Below are 6000 nucleotides of genomic sequence, written 5' to 3'. Positions count from 1 at the left end.
CTATTTTTGGATACTCCTAAATTCCTAATCTGACTAGACTAGCTCACAAGGGGAACAGAGTAACTCCTAAGTACTTTTTTTTTTTTTTTTTTTTTTTTAGTATCTATTGCTGAACTGCGAAGAAATGAACCTTGTGAAAGTCTAAAAAGTTGGACCAAAAGTACAGTTTACTTATAAAATTAGGATAAAGTAAGTACTTTTTCTAAAATTAAGATTAATGAATGATATTTCGGTGTCAAGAGCTTTATATTTCAAATGATAGTTGGTGTAAAATTAGAATAAAGATAGTGTTTTTTTTAGTCAAATAAATAAATGATACGTGTGTGTCAATAGTTTTGTAGTTCTAATAGTTGTTGGTGTTCTCAAAAGAGAGGTTTACAGCTTCAAAAATTATTTTAAAAAAATATATGTTTCTTTTGATAAGATTAGGATGAATTGTAAAGCTATGGATTCAAACTTCAAAATCTATTACTCATATGTCTCCATAATTTACTAATAAAAAAATAAATGGGAAACTTTTTTTTTTTTTTTTTTTTTTGGCTGAATGGAAAAACATTAGATTTTAACATACCTTTCTCTTTAATTAGTAATTTACAACTAATATATAACTTGATGGACACGTATGATGATATAATAATCATTAACGCGTTACTTATTAACCTTAACTATATATGTGAATTAATTAAGGGTGCATCAAATCAATTGGTGAAGGTTGTATTACATTTGATGAATCCAAATTGTCTTTGTTTGATCAATGACAAAACACAAGTCTTATTCCTCATCCACGACAAATATGAAACTAATTTTGATTTGCTGGTTTTGTTTCTTAAACAATATGCGCACCGCCAACCTATTTCGCAAATATCTTCTTGTTCTTTTTAGATCTTTATAGTTCAAATTAATATTCAACTACAGAATGTTTGGACAAAAGAAAAAAACAGATTTCTTTAAGAGCGGGCTTATCAAGATGGTTGAGTACACAAAATTGAAGTTCATTAACGTAAAGAAAGCTCATAGAAAAGAGCACCTTTTTGTTAATCATATATTATTATTATTCCTAAACTTAATTAGTTGAGAAAGTTCATAGTTCACACGCTCATACCATGATTAGTTACAGCTTGATCATGACCAGATATAAGGTGATGTCCTTTTTTTGTTTTTTATGAGAGATAAGGTGATATGTGTACAACACTACAAATGCAATATATATAGCTAAAATACTTATACGGACATTGGACCACCATGAAAGCGAAGGTGCGTACCTCTTTCTTTCTAAATCCTATTCCCTACGTCGATTTTTTGTTTTAAATTCTTTGCATTTAAATAGTGACACTGACAGACAGTCGACCAAAAAAACAAAAAAAACAAAAAACAAAAAACTAGTGACAGTCAATGACTCAATGGAGTTCAAAGGAGACTTTTTTTTTGTTTTAATTTAAATTTTTATATATAGTATCTATGATTATTGGAGAAACCAGGAAAGTATGTACCTTGATGTCTTTAAAGTCTTGTGTATGGTTTTGATTGTGTGAAAAGAATGAACAATCTTTTTTTGACTTTCTCATCAAATTAATGGCATTTTCTTCTGAAAATCCTAACTATTCTTAGTATGAAATTAGGGAATCTAAATTTTAAAAAAAAATTTTAATTTAATAGTTACAGTGATGGAGATTGTTAGATTTTGATTTATAGTTTTCCAAATTTCCTATCCTATTTTCAAAAAAACTTGAGCTTAATTCTAACAGAATTACAAAAAAAAAAAAGTTTCAAAAACAAAATAAACAAAACTGAATGCAAAATGAGCTTGTGAGAAAATAAGTTGGTATTTTCCAAAACTCCCAACTAATAAACTGCAAGCTTCCTTAAATAATTTATAGTCTAATAATTACTACGAATAAATTAAAATTTGAGGGTTCCAATTAACTCAACTAGTAAAATTTTTTATGGTTAAATAAGAAATATGAGATTCAATCTCTGCTTACACCAAAAACTTATTAGTATCTTGGTCTGATGATAAAGAGTTATCATCAAAAACGAACGCCATAAGTTGAAACTTTCTTAAAAAATATATATATATAGTTGTTACACTTTTTTAAGGTAAAAAATATATACACAATTTAATCAAATTATTGTAATTTTACATACCTGAAGTGAGATTAGTATAAATTTTCCAAATAATTAACCCCCACATGCTTATCAATATTCCCTATTCCCTAGATAGGTATAATATTTATAGGATAAAAACTTAAATATAATTTCTTAGGTGTAGTATAATAAGTTCCTCAATAAAATTTAAACACATAGTTATATAGTATACATGAATGTTCAAAGAATAAAAAAACTTACTTTGACATTTACACTCCGTTTGTTTCGATATAAAATATTTTCAAATGTAAAATATTTTATTGTAAACCATTTGCAAGTGTTTGGCAAGTGTTGTGACCTAAAAATTGCAAAAATATAAATCAACCACCACCAGCCACCGCCAACCATTACAAAAACATACCCACGATACTCCCATTCCATCGGTCACCATCATCTACCCAAACACCCAAGAGCCATCAAAATTACCACCAACCATTCAAAACACAGCCTTCAAAACCACCACCAGCCACCACCAAAGATTCAAAAAAACACCACCAGCTACCAAAAAACCAACCACCCAAAAACAACCATCAACAATCCAAAAATCCATATTAGAGAGGCAAAATCACCCACAAAACCAAACTGAAAAGAAAATCATAAAAAATCTAATCTGAAAATCCAACAACCCAGCAAATCTAACGGTAGCGAAATTGGAACAACCACCAGCAAGATCAAAGCAACCATTAAAAACTCAAGCCCCCGCTTAGCAGTCAAATCCCAATGGACTTCATGAGAGAGATGAGAGGAGGTAGGAGAGTGTGGAGTCAGTCAGTAATGGCACCGTAGGTGGGTGGCATCATTAGGTTTTGGGAGAGAAGGATCTGTGAGAGAAAATTGAGAGGGAGAGATAGCGTGAGAGTTGTCAGGGTGAGAGTTAGAGAGCAATTGTAAAATATTTTACCAAAATTTTATGTGTAAAATATTTTACACAAATTTTAATAAGTTAATTTGGTTGATTGAAAATATTTTACTTTTGACTAAATATTTTATAGCAAAACAAACACCGTAAAATGAGAAAATATTTTCTTGCAAATATTTTACATCTAAACAAATGGAGCGTTAGAACATTAACAATGGCTTTTCTAAAATTTCCTCCATATTTTAAAATAAGAACCTACTTTTTAATTTTAACTAAGCAATTTTCAATTTTAATTTTTTCTCAAAAAAATTAAGCACTTTTCAATTTTAATTTTTTCTCAAAAAAATTAAGCACTTTTCAAACTCTTAAATCTGATTCTTTATCTTATATTCTATTTTTTTTATTAAAATTTTTTTTTCTTTATATATTTTTATACTTTTCAAAACAAATTTTCTTATTATAAAAAATTCGGTTATCAAGACACACACACACACACACACAAAAAAAAAGTGTTAATAGAATGAATAGTGTTTCTCTAATACATTTAGGAAGCTTGGTAGCAACTAACAAATAGTTATTTTAGGGAATGCAAAGGGAAGCCAATATGGGGCATTTTTAGGGTTCATTCCTTAATTAGTCTCTTATACTATTTTATGGAAACCAATATAAATGCTCTTATTATCTTTTTGCTTTGGGACTATAATTGGATGACATCAAGCATATCATCCAATCTTTTACAATAATTTCTTTTTGATTACCAGTGTGGATACATAATATAATACCAGATTCCTTGGCAAGAGGATGCATAAGAAAATGAGGAACTTATAGTCTGGACAAAAGAATACCCTTATTTTCTCCTTTATAAAAAATTATAGATCATAATTTTTTATACATTTTGTCACAATTATTTTATATGGTTAATTATGAGTGACAGAAATAAATTAGTAAGTTTATGTAAAAGTGGCCGAAAATTATTTACCCTTTTTCAAATAAAATAGTTATGAAAACAGATAAATTCGTGTTTTTAGAATAACTCTAGTTCTATTTTGTACAATTTGATAAACACTTAAAAATCCTAGATAGTCAAAGGCAACGTTCAAAAAATTATCTAGAAAGAAAAGAAAAGAATAATAAAATTCGAAAGTCCAACAGCAACATGCATAAAAAGGATAGAAGACTTCAACTATTCTTTAGGACCGATGAACAGTGGAAAAAAGGGAGTGTAACCGTTGGTTGGTTGATGATAGAGGTGGTCTAATTTGAACTTCCGACAAAATGTCCTTTGAACATTTGACTTTATTATTTGTTATTTTATCATATATATATAAAATAATTTATTAAAATAATATCACAAAAGCCAGTAAGAACCGACCATTGCCACAATAATCACCGCACCCACAATCACAAACATACCAATCTCCACACCCACCCCCCGCCCCCCACCACCCAAAAAAAATAAAAAATAAAAAATAAAAAAAAAGCAAACCCAACTCAATAATTACCACAAATAGCACAACTATCTCAACAACCATTACAAAAAAGAATGTGCGTGAGGAGAAAGAATATATTAATCACTAAAAAAAAGTAAGAGAATAAGGTTCTATTTAGTTATTTTCAACTTGCATACAACTTTTTAAAATTTTATTTTGCTTTGGATATAAGTGTCCTATTATACAGTTAACCTTTTTTTTTTCTTAAACTAAATAAGTTGATGAAAATCATTTCACCAAAATTTTATTTTGCATTAGATATCCTATTATACAGTTAAAATATATTTTTTCTTAAACTAAATAAGCTAATGAAAATCATTTCACCTAAAAACATTTACATTAGTTGGTGTATAATAGAAAGTTGAGTAAATTTGCCTAAAAGTGACCAACATCAATGTGTGTATAATTGTGTAAATTTACATATTTACTACAATAATAATAAACATGTAAATTTACACTAACACCATTCATTTTGGATTTGGTTTTTTTTTTTTTTCTTCTTCATCATGTATCACAAAAGAATGAAGAAAGTGAATGATGGTTGTTGTGTGTGAAGAAAGAAAAACAATTAAGAAAAATTAATATTTTAATGAAATTAAGTGTAAAATTGATAATCTGATATGTATGGTGTTTTGAAAAGTGAGTATGTAAAATAATAAAAAAAGTAAATTTTTATAGTAAAATAGACAAAATTTTAGGCGAAAATATATTTTTGGTCTTTATATTTTAGGCCAATTCTCGTTTTGGTCCCTAAAGAGAGTGTTTTGTTTTATTTGACCATGGGTGTCTTGGTTTGGAGCAAATCAAAGAGAAATTAGAGAGACAAAGACTAAGAGAAGTCAAAAATTCAATGGGCAGAGAGATTAAATTGATTTGGGTTGGGGTTCTGGGGTTGGTTTTTTATTTTTATTATTATTTTTTATAACTGGTTTTTTATTTAGTAGAGTAAGTATTATGTTGGTTTGTTTTACTTTTTTTTTGTTGGTCTAAATATTGGAAATTTTAATCTCTATGATGTTGTGCTTGGTGACTAAGAAAATTTGAGAAAATTGTTATAAATTTTTTTCTCAATTTTTTATTTATTTATTCATTTGGGATAGGAACTCAATTTTTTTAATTGACAAAGCTTTTTTTTCTTAATTTAATTAGATTAATGTTTTTTTTTAATTTTCTTACTTGGATTTTTAGTTTTAATTTTTTATTAATTTAAATCTAATGTGGCATTTAAAAATGCCAAATAATTTTTTTTAATAATATTTTAATTAGGGATGTCAATGTTTGACCCAACCCGCGAAAACGACACGAACCCAACACGGGTTTTTTCGGGTTAGGGTTGGGCCTTAATGGGTTTGGGTTATAAACGGGTCAACCCGAAAGCGACACGATAAGAAACGTGTCATAAGCGGGTCAACCCGTGTAACTCGCAATAGACACGTTTGACACGCCAATTTATTTGTATCAACTCGAAATAACCCACTTAACACAACCCGTTTAACTCGTATAACA

This window comes from Quercus lobata, chromosome 6 (assembly GCF_001633185.2).
Source record: "Quercus lobata isolate SW786 chromosome 6, ValleyOak3.0 Primary Assembly, whole genome shotgun sequence".
NCBI classification, from domain to species: domain Eukaryota; kingdom Viridiplantae; phylum Streptophyta; class Magnoliopsida; order Fagales; family Fagaceae; genus Quercus; species Quercus lobata.
The sequence above is the reverse complement of the archived record's forward strand: the minus strand, read 5'-3'. Positions refer to the sequence as shown.